This window comes from Gadus macrocephalus, chromosome 23 (genome assembly GCF_031168955.1).
Source record: "Gadus macrocephalus chromosome 23, ASM3116895v1".
Classification (NCBI taxonomy): Eukaryota; Metazoa; Chordata; class Actinopteri; order Gadiformes; family Gadidae; genus Gadus; species Gadus macrocephalus.
In genome coordinates this window covers 10,409,418-10,423,366 of record NC_082404.1, presented here as the reverse complement: position 1 = coordinate 10,423,366, position 13,949 = coordinate 10,409,418, and positions in this window count along the sequence as shown.

The following is a 13,949-nucleotide window of genomic DNA, read 5'->3' as shown; positions in this document are numbered from 1 at the left end:
TGAGCCAAAAAATGTCGGGGCAGCTGAGGATCAGTCTTTTAGAGAGGCCAGGTCCCTCTCTAAAAGACTGATCTTTTAGAGAGGGTCAGCCACACGATGTTAGATAGCAAAGTGCTAAGAGTTTGTGCCAGTGCGTGTTTTTGTGTGGGTCACACCATGCATCGGTGATACACTTCAGCCCCTCAAATACAAAATAAAAGTCGGATGCAAGGCTTATTTTGCATCCGACACTTCAGCTATTACCATGCCAACCAACCTCACTCCTCACCTTCATTCCTCTCCGTCCCTGCTGTTCCCTCCTTCTCTGTTGAATGTCAAGAGCAACCAAATATATCTACCAACTCAAATGCATTAATTTATCTCTGAAATTCAGGGGCGCCACGTCAAGCTGGTGTTGAGCTTAACCCCGGAGCCTACCCCCTCTATTTGCATTCATGAGGAGAGATGGGGAGGGGATGTTGAACGACTTCATCTTCAATTGGGAATGCTGATGACTTCCAGTGGTGGGGGGTGCCCCATCATGGGTTAAACCCCGCCCAAACCCAACCCTGTCTCATCCATCTCACCCCAGACATGCATCATCCCCTCAACAAGAGCAGCGCCACTATAAATAGCCACATCCATCAACTGTCAGACACTTCAGGTGCAACCCCCCTTCCCTCGCCCCCTCAACCCTCCCCCCGTCTGCTTTTAATTGAACTTATGCATGGGGGGAATGAAATAGAAAGCCTGTGTTTTGTGTGTGTGTGTGTGTGTGTGTGTGTGTGTGTGTGTGTGTGTGTGTGTGTGTGTGTGTGTGTATGTGTGTGTGTGTATTCTCTCGGGGGTACCCCCTTATATACAGCCCACCTCCCATCTTCCTCCTAGATAGGTAGCTTCACTTCACGCGGTACGCTAAGTCTCCAAGGGAGTGGTGCTGGCGTCCCGAGGGAGACTGTATACAAAGACAACCTCCAGGGAGAGGCAGCCCTGTCGCAGCCCGCTCGTGTGGAGCCTATGGCTTTGTGTCCGCCTCGTGAATAAACACAGGAGAATAAACAACAATCCAATCAGTGTCAATTGACACTGGGGTTCGCGAGTGACGCTGCGATGCGTGGCGCAAGACGCGCTGACGTGTGTAATTGAAAGCAAATGCAGGTGTTTGATCCGTTCATTAACCAATAAGCAGGTCGTGTGGGTCAGGCGCGTGACCGTTATCTGTGTAGCGCGTGCGTGTGTGCGTGTTTGTGTTAATTTGTCACTGTAGAAGACAAACCAAACATGGAAGATAAGCTAGGTAAGCCTGTGCTGCTACCACACTAGCTCACTGATTCCTGTTTGGCCTCCTGAAACTATCGCAAAGAATTGTACTCAAATCTGGACAACTTTGACTGTTTAGTTGCCACAGTGGTTGTATGCAGTCATAGAGAAGGTGGCATAATTGTGTTTGGCCAAAGAAGGGACTTTTCTTTGCAACTATCCACAAATTGAATATTTCCAAAAGGAGACGCAATCACATTTTTTTACATGATAAACAAAGGAACCGTATTGGGAAACGACAGACAGAACCTCTAACAACCCATTTGCAAGACAAGACACAAACACAGTATGCATGCAGAACGGTGACCCTTAATGTGGTAATTATGCGGACAGACGCCTCCTCGCCATGGTGACCAAATTGGCTTGATTGGTGTTTCTGCTCTCCGCCAAGGGTGGAAGAAGAGAAAGGCCAAGCGTCTCGTCTCTTCTTTTCTATATGCCGCCTGCATGCCCTCCCCCCTGTTGCCTTCTCTACTGGCTGTGGCCCTACCGAGTCTTTAAATACACACACACACACACACACACACACACACACACACACACACACACACACACACACACACACACACACACACACACACACACACACACACACACACACACACACACACACACACACTAAAACACAGGCTTTCTATTTCATTCGCCGCTCCCGTGAAAGCCTTGTCAACCCATTGATCCCCATGGCTCTCCTTACAGTCTCTCCATCATTCAGACTCTTCTTCTCTTGCTCTTTTCTCTTGTTATTCACCTCCCCCCGCCCCGCCCTCTCCTCCTCTCAGTGCTTTTAGCACCCTGTTGCTCCCTTGGAAACCAGTGAAGTGGCGGAAGCCTCACATTCACTTTCATACACTCTTTTCTTTTTCTCGCCCTCCATTTATATTTCTCTTCATCTGAATTGTTTTTAGTTTGTCCTCATCTATTCCCGTCCATGGAAGGCCCATGTAGGTTCAGAACCTCTAGGTATTAATGGACGGGTAGGAAGCTGTTTCCAGGGGCAACCACAGCATGACACCGCCAACCATAGTGCGATGCAGTTCTAACGACCATACCTCGGTTGATCGTCCAACAGCAGAGCGATGGGAATACAAAGGGTGTGCTCTTGCGTTTTAGTGTCCTGAGTATCGATGTTAGTCTTGGTCACTAAGTGCCAATGTTAAGGAAGTGTAAGTGTTGAGTAATTGCAACTGTTAGGTGAGTGGAAGTGAAGGACCGGCTAGATGAAGATAGCGGGTAAAGAGGGGTTGGTGGTGGGAGGTGGGTGGTGAGGGGGAGGGGGTGAGAGTGGGAGGGGGGAGAGGGGGTTGGTAGTGGTAGATAGTGGTAGGCCACGCTTGGAGAGACCTGTAAAGTGCAGAGTCTTGTTTCTCTCAGAGCCGATGGTGGGGGAGGGGGGCTGGGTTGGGGGGGGGGGGATGATGCTGAGGACAAGGGGGAAAGAGAGAAGTGAGATGGGAGGGCGGGAGAGACAGAGAGAGAGAAAGAAAAGAGACCAGGTCAGAGAGAGAGACTTGCATGAATGACACATGAAGGTACGACTATATGTATCACATTGATCAATTCACTCACACAAATTAATATTAGCGATTGGAAAGGGTGTGTCTCTACATGGGTGTGTTTAAAATAAATATGAGGGAGTGGAGACAGTCTCCGAGTTTGTGTGTGTGCGTGTGTCGCACCATTAGCCTTTGGCGAATACCAGTCAACAGAAGGGAGGGTGAAGGAACCCCCTCCCCCCCCGCCCCCCGTGTCCCTTGTGTCACAGTCGAGGTCTTAACAAGGGCAAGTTCAAAGGTCACGGAGGGTGTGTTGGCGGGTGGGTGGAGGATTTTCGCCCAGACCCCCACCCTTCCCCGCCCCTCCTGTTCACAGCACCTCAGCAGAGGCAGGGACCACATCTGTGTGACAGCTTAATGCATAGAGCATGCCTCCCTGTCAGAGCGTGTCACCCACTTCCTCCACAAAGAGCGCTCTGTGTGCCGAGCGTAACAATGGGAGCCCTAAGAGCAGGATACGGCAGGGCCCAAAAATGGCCGATCTAAAACGAAAACACTGCGCAAAACACAAAAGGAAACCGGCAATTTAGCTGGGGGCATTTTTACAAAAATGCCTGTTGAAATATTTACAAAAGACTGCGCGGCCCGCCCAACCTTCCCTCAGCAGTCTAGCTCGTATGAGGCGGTATTTGTGCACGTTGACCTACGCCCCTTATGGAAACGCCAAACGGGCCAAGGGTAACACAAGGCCCCTCCGTGGGAAACAGGGTTGTTTTTTTCTTTCCTCCGAGACGCTAAGGTAGGTGTTAGGGAAACACCGGAGACCCAGATGACTTTCCACTTTCGTTGTCGAAATCAAGGCGCAATAATTGTAGCGTCCATTAGTGGGAATCAACACGTTTAGTCTAGACATGGCCGTACAGACGGAGGTGGGAATGGCCTTTTGTACTCGAACTGGAATCCAACAGTCCAACACTGCAGTCTGGAATTCAGGGTCAAAGCCACTTTTTAAACTTTGAGATCCATGGTCCACAACAACCAAATGTACAGTTTTCCAACTCTATTTCAGATAACTTGTGTTATGTTGAAATCTAAAGCTCTTAAAACATTAAGAGTATGTTATCTGCCCTTTTATTGATTTTTTTACCCAGTTAGCTTTAAAGCCATGGTTATGTCCTGAGCAAAACATTGCCTGTGGACCTTTTTTTCCCCGGATGACCTGTGAAAGCATATATAGGGTCAAATTTGACAAAACACTGATTCATTCTTTTTTAGTCACAAAAGACCCTCTATCCCTGATATTCTACTCCTCTGGCCCAACTGCCATTTCAACCGAATTAGGCTTGAACATGGCCGCCATGATTCGATTGGGCATGGCTGTCGGGGCATGACCTCCGCAAGCAATGCCCCTTACTCCTTGTACTGGTTTCTAACCCAAACCCTTTGTTTGCCCCCCGCCCCACTGAGACGTCTGCATTAAGTCAGCCCGTACTTCAACCTAACTGTGAGTTATGAGACACTTATTTACATTTATGTGAGATGGGGGGCAGAGGGAAAAAGGCTGAGCGCGGGGTTAACCAAGTTAGTGGATAATGAGTGGGTCATAATGACCTGGCTTACGTCACAATCCCGCCCCCTCAAAACCCCGTTTACCCCCCATATGACACTCTTGATGGCACGTTTTGGTTTGAGACGCTGGAGCAATTTGACATTGATACTCTGTTGAGATGGCCACACAAAGGGGAAGGCCACTGCCTGCTTGCCCCTCCCGAAAACAATCAGCATGGGTCTAGCATCTAAAATGTTACATACTGTAGCTCAGGTGATTCGGTCAGCCTGGTATCCATTATCCACTTTGCGCCTAACTGCAAATGCGGTAGGAATAATATTTTTCTCCATTGACACCCTCCATTGTTCTCTCAGTAAAGGCTTCTTTTTTTTTTTTTTTAATTAACTTTATTTTTCTTTAGAAATAGGACGAAAGTCCTCACTTGATTTTTCTGTCAGCAAATACATTTGAATAAAAAAAAAAAAAGTTCTTTCAAATCAACAAGGAGTATGTAAGGTTCAAAATAGAGGAGAAACATTAACAAAAACGTTGGAATATATTTTTTCCAGGAATTTCGGCATTGGCCCTTGTGTCAGAAAATAATATTTCTAGGCCATTCATCGACTCTCTACTTGTTTACACAATAGATCCTGAATGTGTCAAAGTGACTACGGAAAAGCTAGTTGAGCTTCAGCTGCTGAGGTTATGTTCAGCTTCACAATCAGACGAGTTGGCTTGTTAGTAATCTGCACTTTAAATTTCTACACATGAACAACATAGATTGAATTCCATCTGTGATATCAACCTTTTGTCCTTCTGTCTCTCACTTTGGTGTGGCACGTCTCTGTTGCAGGTGTGAGTGAGAGAGAGAGAAAATCGTGTGAAAGAGGGGGTGAGACATGATAAGTGGGTTGGATGCAGCCAGTTCAAAGGCTAGGTGTACCGTGTGCTATTCCTATTTGCTGGAGCAAAATTATACTTGCAAGGTGTAACTTCCCAAAGAGTTGAATTCCTACTTATTTTTTGTTATGTTGCAAAACTATTAATAATAATACTGCAAACATATTGAATAAAAAATCTCTAAGTCTTTGAAGAAGAAAATTGGGGCGAGAAAGAAGACGAAGCGGATGAAGAACGCAATCCGCTAATACATTGCACCTGCACTCGGATTTCACGAGCAAGCCAGGGAGTTGGCAGAGTCCCCCTGCAGCTCTGTGATAACAGAACGGTCAATATAGTGAAGCCTTGGGAGGCCCACATATAACCCCTCCTCCCCACCTCTGTTAATCAACAAAGTTGCTCAGCCTCTGAGTCTGTCCCTTTTCCCCGCGTTTCAGGACGAGTCTAATGGCTCATAAAAGTTGGAGGTTATGACGTGGATTTACTTGAAGCCCAATTTGGTAAACAAACAGGTTCCTTAATGCTGTTAAGTTAATTAGATCAGGGACGTGGCCGAGGCTGCGTTTCTCTCTGCGAGGACGCTAGGGGACAGGAGAGTGTGCAGACTGACATTTAGAAACGGAAAGAAAAAAAAAACAGATGGAAATGTCACTCTTTCTCTCTCTCTTTCACAGCCTCACACACCGACGCTGCCCTCTTAATTTTCTCATTATTTTCTTTCTTTCCGCCCGTCAGCTTAAACACTGATGTGTGTGTGTGTGTGTGTGTGTGTGTGTGTGTGTGTGTGTGTGTGTGTGTGTGTGTGTGTGTGTGTGTGTGAGTGTGTGGGGGGGGGGGGGGATACATCAGCTCCCAGTGCCTGTTTCATATCAGGGCTGAGCTGATCTATCAATGACACAGCTGCCTTTCGTCTGCCCACTGTATCGTTAAATTGCACTTTAATTAAATTACGGCCGGCTAATTATGAGGGCCTAAATCAATCAGCTGGTCAATAGCAGAAGCCCAAAGCGGACGGAGAGCCCAGACCAGGACTTTATCCAAACCCCCCACCCCTAACCCATCAATAACGGGTCCAACGAGGGAGGCCGTCGCCCCGGGAGGAAGGAGGAGGTTCAACGGGTTGGGGACCATTGCGGAATCCAGTTAGCCAGCAGTGATACCCCCACTGAGACCCATCCACAGCGCTGGGCACACTGCGCACATCTAGGGATAACATTGTTAAGGAATGTCTCACAGAGACATCGAGATAGAGCAGCTCAAGCAGCATTACGTTAGCATTAGCTAACTTCAAAGTAGCCTCAGGAAATTGTATTAGAAAGAGGATGTAAAGAGAGACTTGGCGGAAGCTTTGAGAGCACCTGTCTGGGTTTAAGTGTGGAGGATCTTGGCGGATAATCTTGGGGCTTGGTGGTGTTTTTAGTGGCTGGGAGTGAAGGTTTTGGGGGTAAAGGTGGGGTAGGGGTTTATGTGGGTGGAGGTGAGGGAATGGTTGCTGGGTGTAGAGGTTTTGAGTTGAGGGGGGAGGTTTAGCTCGATGGGATTGAGGTTTTGGTGGCTGCAGGTGGAGGTTTTGTCGGGTGAGGATGGAGGTTCAGCTGGGTGCGGTTGAGGTTTTGGTGGCTTGAGGAGGAGGTTTTTGGGGGTGGGGGTGGAGGTTTAGCTGGGTGGGGTTGAGGCTTTGGTGGATGGAGGTGTGGGTTTTGGTGGTGCCTCATTTGGCTTTGCAAGGTGGTGGTATGGGTTTGACGGTTTTGCAGGGTGTGGGTTTTGGTGGGCGGGGGTCTGGGTCTTGCTGGGTAGGGGGTTTGCAGGTGGGGTTTTCAAGGATGTGGGTGCTTCGTGGCAGCCCTCCATCCTGGGTCTTTAACCGTGCGTTACAAGAGCACCCATGGAACTTTCCACATATTAATCATCGTTTTGAGCTTATTAAGTGGGAGGACAGTCTGCTTTCCATGGCTCCCAACGTTCAATCCATCTTTCAAACTGTGAAGGTCACTGAGCGAGTGTTAAACACCCCTCCCTGCCAAAATTATAGCCTGCATATCAATGAGAGGGAGCGGTATTGTAAATTCAAATTGTAAATTAGCCTTTTGATATTTTTACGTTACTGTTGGGAATTCTCAGTGGCTTCTCTGGAAAATGAAAGAGTGAGAATCTCATTCTTTTTGAGCAGCGAAAGAGAAATACCGTCTCTCTCTCTTGATGCAGGTTGTGGCCAGAATACAAACTTTGACTGCAGGAAGAGGAATGAAATAGTAAATGATCTTTTACCTCTAAAAAGTTAGCTGCTAATCAATTTGAAAGCAGTCATTACATATTTCTCTGACATAATCTGATTGCCTTTGCTCAATTTGACAAAGCAAACCAAATACTTGTCTGTTGTGTGACAAAAACCCAGATCAGTAGTATTACTTTCAATTTAGACGATCATGCTACTATAATTTATCTTTTCCATTTTTCCACAATTATGAGACAATTAAATGACCAAAAATAAAAAACCTTGCACTTATTTCTAACCTTTAGGTGTCAGCAGAATCCACAAATGTGCAGATACGTCTTCCACAGAGAAAAAAAACATTGTACAGTTCTAGAGAGGTTGGAAAGGGGGCTTGGGGGGAGTAGGGTTCAGGTGGGGGCAGGGGTACGGTGGACAGGGCATGGACCAGCAATGACTGCATTTTAGTTGGTCATTAAGGGGAGATGAGATTCAGACCAGAGGGGTGGGCTGTTGCTGCGCCTCGTCCCTTATACCCAGGGTTAACTGAAGAAGACGCAGAGGGTTGGTTGAGTATGTGTGTGTGTGCGTGTGCGTGTGCTTTGCAGCCCAGAGTGCAACCAGGATTAGACAAAGAGACGATAATGCGATCAAAGGCCTGCTATGTTTCAAAACTGAGATGATATATATTTTTTAACTCAAAGATATGATAAGCAGGCCTGGTGTGATTTCACGTCTCATCCGGGGTCTGAAGAATAGATCACTCACAGCTTATCAAAGGTGTAATGAGAACAAGACAGATGGACCGCTTCTAAACTGTGAGATAGGCAGACAACACAGTAGTGTGACTGGTCTCACACACACTCACACACAGGCATTAACACACACACACACACACACACACACACACACACACACACACACACACACACACACACACACACACACACACACACACACACACACACACACACACACACACATATATATTATATATGCATTTACACAGAAACACAGAAACACGCACATGCATTAACACACACACACACACACACACACACACACACACACACACACATATATGCACGACAAGGAAACACACATGCACACACGTGTAGATATTTAGCGTGGGGACAGTGTTAGTCACGTGCACACACAAATGCCTTCATGCCTTCACATTATGTCTAATGGCCAACCTAACATATGCACCCACATAGTGTGCACCCAACCCTATACATACACCCAATCGTTCCCTTCCCACACACACACAATGACAGAGTGGTGTCCTACTATAGATATCAATGTCTTTGCGGTTATTTCCATCATAATAACACTCCAGTAAATACCCCGGTGCCATCTCTCCACACACACACACACACACACACACACACACACACACACACACACACACACACACACACACACACACACACACACACACACACACACACACACACACACACACACACGATCCACTCCACTGTTATCTAAATGGTAGAGCACCCAGCGTGGATCCGGTACCTTGGAAATAGCGTGGTGGGTAACACCATTGCTCCTTTGTGATAGGACCCTCCAGGGGTGCTATTCAAACCCCCCCCCCCTTCCCCGCCACATACACCTAGACCGAGCAGGGGGAGAAGATAAAGAATATACCGGTTGGAAAGGGGACCCAACCACATTCAATAGCGTTCCTCTTGGCGCGGATGAGACCATTACAGCTCTTTGGGCCGTTCCATAGTCAATGTCTGCCCAAGTCGCCGCGGGGGCCCTAGCACTTTGCAGCAGGATTGTATGCATTTGAAAGGGTCACCGTTGAATAGACAGCACACTTAGAGATGGGTGTTATGGCACGTGGTATTAGCCCACTGCTTACTGGTCGGCTTGAGGACGGGCACTGTGGCTAACCTCTGGCTGGTGGAGGAAGACATTGAGCAAGGTATCTCGTCAAGTATTCTCGTTGAGTATTGTCATTCAGTGAGAACGTAGGTAGCAAAAAATATGTATATATTTAGCAGGTTATTGAAAGATGTACAATAATGATAAGCATTAAATACTTATACCTCTACCTCTACAAATGTTCTTCCTTGTTTTCTTCTATTAGACATAAGCAAGCTATTTAGAGAACATGACAATTTCCAAAAATAAAAGAACACCATGCATGTTGTGCTTAGTGGAAGCGGGGTGCATATTTCCAGGAATCAGAGAAAGTGCTGGGTACCATTAAGTCAACCCCCCCCCCCCACCCACCCCACCCTTTCTGACGTTTTCCCTCCCTTCAAAGCGTGGACGTCCCCAAACAGGTCTAAAAGTTAAAAGCTGACCTCGCTGTTTTACAGCTGCACCCAGCTGTGACCACTTCTGTTTGACGAGCCATGCAAATATAATGGAGGGGGGGGGTCACCATTGGCAGAGATGGGGGTGTACTCTTGGCCTGCCCCCCCCTTCAGATATTTACATTCGACCGGGGCCCTATTATACCTTTCTGACTGCAACTTAAAAGCATTGGGCGACCTAATGGGGCCAATAAACCATAAGTAGAGCCCATTTTGGGGCCGCTGCTGGTTCTGCCAGAGTGGACTCATTTGGGGTTCTCCACGGAGAGTGGGACAGTGCAAGTGAGAGAGAGAGAGAGCGAGAGAGTGATAGTAATGAAATAAATAGCACTGAATTGCTTACCCACTGAGGGGGAATCAAATACTGTATGTCACAGGAAGTCAATCTTGTGCTTCTGTGGTGAGCAGGCTGAACCAAAGAAGAGCCTACTTTCGCCTGATTGCAGTTGCAGCCATAAAAGCGTCAGACATAAAGCTTATTTTTATTTATTTTGCTACGTGATTATTCCTCTCCTTATCAGCCCACCTATTCTGCACATTTAGTCACGATCTCTTCCCCCTCGTTTGATTGCCTAATTACAATTCAGGTGTTGACAAGCGATAGCCATGAGATAAAATCAGTGACATACTGGAACGGCCTCGAATCCGCACACACGCACACACACACACACACACACACACACACACACACACACACGCAGCTGCTTTTCTCGATGCCCGGAGATGTGTTAAATGTGTGTCCAGACTGTATCAGGAGTCTTGTTTGGGGCATAGCTAATTCCTCTCAGCGTGTCGGCAGGACAAAACGTGCCCGAGCAACATGCATGTGCATTTACAAAAAAAACAACAGTCGAACCGGTGAAACCTCTGCAGCGACCACCACCACCGCCGCCGCCACCACTACCACCGTCATGCTTTGTATCGCAAAGGTGAGTCTATTACAGCCTTGAATGTGACGCAAACACAGAAGCGTCTTCTACCCAGTGAAAAACTGCGGTTAAATTAGAGCTTGGTTCTGTCCCGGTCCTCTGCCGCGCGCACTCGCCACAGACGCCACCCGTTGGCACCCTGCAGGGAATCCTTTCTCCCGATTCCCAGAAGTCATTACTGTCTTGGTCTAAGGTGCCCCTGCTCCCTGTGATTTGTGGGTAATGAGCTGGCACCCCCTGCCCGTGTTCAATTATTCTCATTGGGAAAGTGATTTCTCACTCGGCAGAGCGAATCGGGGAGGGCACGCGCTGACTCTAATCGGGAATTAACACTTTCGCCACCGGGGCGGCCGCATGGAGGGGAGATGTCTCCCCGACACAGCGGATGGTATATGGGCTGCTGCTAAGGGGGCGAGGAACGATAGAGATGGGTCCAGAGATATATAGAGAGACACAGCCGGAGATGGAGATGAAGGAGAATCCATTGAGTGAAATGGAAACGGCCACTCACTGGATCATTACATCTTCATCACCAAGAGTGAAAAAAAAAGAAAAACTAAACACAAAACTCTTTGTCTATCTTTGTGATGGATCGTGCTGTCGAGAAAATGTTCAAGGTATCTGTTTATGAGTTTACGCAACAGTATTAGTGAAAATAAATTCCAACAGTGTACCAAAAAGAAACCATGGCTGCCTGTTCCGCGGTTCAAACCAGATAAGAGAGGGAACAGGTCAATGGCTTCTGTCGACAACAACCTTCAAACTTTGCGCTGTTGGAACAAAATAAAGAACAAGGAAGTTCAAAGAGGACAAGAAAAGTTACGAGAGGAGGAAAATAAACAAGACACACTTCCACACCAGGCAATCAATAACTAAATAAATAGAACGCTTACAATACTTAGTACTTTAATTAACCATGAATAAACACACGTTAATTCAGTAATAAGCAATTGTATAAATAATTTGCGTGGGGGTTAGCGTTAGTGGGTAATCCATTAAATCATGTATGCATTAATACGTTAACATGAACACCATAACCGAAGAGAACATGAAACATGCATGACATTAGCATTCAACTGCTTGACAATCTAAACAGACCATTAGTTAACATAATGAACTGTTGGTTAATTGATAGTTAATGGTTATTACGGCGTTTCCCTATGTTAATGAAAGGTGAATGAATGTACCCTTATTGTAAACTATCACCATGAAATCATAGTTTGTTGTATGTGCATCCTGGTTCCCTAGCCAGAGGCCTGCTCAGAGCAGTGGCTTCCTCGGTGGGTGTGTAACCGTGTGTATGTGCTTGGCATTAAGTGGAGCAAGTTGTTTTTCAATTGTTAGACAGTTATCGCCGCAATTCAAATTTGGATCCACACTCAGGTGCTGTCTCTGTGCGTGCGTGCGTGCGTGCGTGCGTGCGTGCGTGCGTGCGTGCGTGCGTGCGCGCGTGTGTCTGTGTGTCTTTGTGTCTGGGTGTGAAGGTGAAAGGAGTTTCTTTCTGAATGTTAACATCTTGAAAAAAACTAAGAAAACAACAAAGCGAACAATGGTGGAAATTGTTCATCTCCTCTATTCTCGTCGCCTTAATATAGAGGTACTCTCTCTCTCTCCCTCTCTCTCCTTCAACCCCCTCCCTCTACCCCCCTCTCTCACACAAAAAGTTTAAATTCGACTTATCCAGGAGTGCTTTTTCCTGCTGACAAAGATGTCAAGATAATAATGAGATGTTAAACAGCGCAATTTTCATAATTACTAATTATCATCCATTATCCCCACTGGGGAAATGAACTACCTCAAGTGGTTGGCTAATAAACTCACCGTGTGTGTGTGTGTGTGTGTGTGTGTGTGTGTGTGTGTGTGTGTGTGTGTGTGTGTGTGTGTGTGTGTGTGTGTGTGTGTGTGTGTGTGTGTGTGCATGTATGTGATGAACAAAGCATTTACTACCTACTACTAAAAAAAACACAATTCAAATGCAAAATGCATTAACCGACACCACCGGCAACCTACAGACAGACAGACACACACACACACACACACACACACACACACACACACACACACACACACACACACACACACACACACACACACACACACACACACACACACACACACACACACACACACACACATCTCCTTCAGGTACATGGTACCCATATATCTGCATCTCTTCTTTATACTTTATACCAACAACAGCCATCCTCCACTGCTCCAGCCCAGCTCCGTCTCCTCTCAGTATCCCTCTCCTCGGGATGTAAATATGGGGCTGTGTGCAGGTCGTCTCGGGGTGGGGTCGTGGCTGTCCATTATCCAGGACTAATGGACTGAGACAGTTCCAGACGGCTGGGCCGTCTTCACTGCGGACCGACAGCAGGGCCTCTGCCACCATCTCCCCACACACCAGGCGGACAGGTGTGGGTCTGCCCAGAAAGCGTGGCTGGATGGATGGGTAGGTAGGTAGGTGGTGGTGGGAGGAGGGACGGTGGGCTTGATTGCTTGATGGATGTATAGGTGCTGGACCCATGGACGGTAAGACAGACAGAGGGACTGACGGACAGAAGGAGGGAGGGAGGCAGGGAGAGGAGGGTGAGGAGAAAAACAAACAGCAGGTGGTTTTGATGAGGACGGATGGAGTGAGGGAAAAAATCGACAGGGTTGCAGGAGACAGATGGGGTTCGGACGAGAGACCCAGACGATCAGATGGGGGAGAACGCAAAGAGAGATTGAGAGACAGGAGGATGGGGGGGGGGGGGGAGAGAGGAGGAGATGACAGATCCGTGTCAGGAGGGAGCAGCACTAAGGAATGTGTAAGTTATGAGGGCGCCAGCGAGGCAGCAGCTGGGCAACAATAACCGGAGACAAGGTCACAGCCACTGTCCACCCCGCATGGTTCTCTAGTTCATCGGTGGAAGCAACAATGGAAAGGAGAAGGTAAAGTATTAACTACAAGCTTGAGCTAACTTAGCCGGAAGAGCCTCCCCTAAATTAAAATGAGGCCACTCTGCTCTGTCAGGGGAAGCACGGCATGCTGGGAGCGGCTCTCCTGACTATGGTTAATTAAGTAAGGGGTGAGGTAGGTGGATGAGGGAGGAGAGAGAGAATTGCATTGTGGTTAATTTAGTAAAGGGTGAGATAGGGAGGGAGGGAGGGAAGAGGGGGGGGGGGGGGAGAGAAAGAGAAAGAAAGAGCAAGAGAGAGAAAGAGAGAGTGAGCAATGTTCTCTTC